The 575-nt window shown below is 62.1% G+C and overlaps 1 protein-coding gene across 1 annotated transcript in view; it reads left to right on the top strand.

The window, feature by feature from the left end:
- LOC113210384 (mucin-5AC-like) overlaps positions 1-575 on the top strand; it is a 21014-nt gene that overhangs the window by 2325 nt on the left and 18114 nt on the right. The gene's annotated exons all lie outside the window — the stretch shown is intronic.

The raw sequence follows: 575 nt of genomic DNA, 5'->3' as shown, positions 1-575 counted from the left end.
GGGGGGAAGAAGGGCTACCGCGGCAATCGGGAGTTACGGACAAGCCAGCTTAGCTTGGTACATGGTGTACTGTACTACTTGTTGTTGAGGAAATTGGATTTGGTAGGGGGCGCCGAGTGTGTCCGGGAGACACCCGCAGTAGATGAGTGGAACCCCGACCCCGAGGCGCGCCAATTGTAGAGCAACACACTGCGCGGGATTAAGCAACTGCTGTACTACCTTTCCATGCGCCCCCCCCCCCTCCCGCATCCGCCCCGACGTGTGTGTTGTGAGCTGTTCGATCCGACCCATACCCTCCGGGTCATATAGCACGGGGTGTGGCACAGATACACACCGGGGGGCAGGGGGGGAGAGGGGAGGAGGCTGGCCCTTCCCGCTCGCCTGGAGAAAAGACGTAGGGCGCAGGAGGAGTCGAGGGGGGGGGGTGCGTTGGCGGCGTTACTTAGTGAGCTCCCCGCTGTAAGTAGGCAGCCCGAGCAGCACCAGCACAACAGCAATAAATTGCACACAGTGTAAATCACGTATATCGCCGGGCCGTGGCTCCGTGGCTGGTGGTGGTCGGGGCTCCGGGGGGG

The sequence above is a fragment of the Frankliniella occidentalis genome, unplaced genomic scaffold, assembly GCF_000697945.3.
Source record: "Frankliniella occidentalis isolate FOCC.00 unplaced genomic scaffold, Focc_3.1 Scaffold14, whole genome shotgun sequence".
Lineage (NCBI taxonomy): Eukaryota > Metazoa > Arthropoda > Insecta > Thysanoptera > Thripidae > Frankliniella > Frankliniella occidentalis.
Note: the sequence above shows the minus strand (reverse complement) of the source record. Positions and strands in the feature narration are given on the sequence as shown.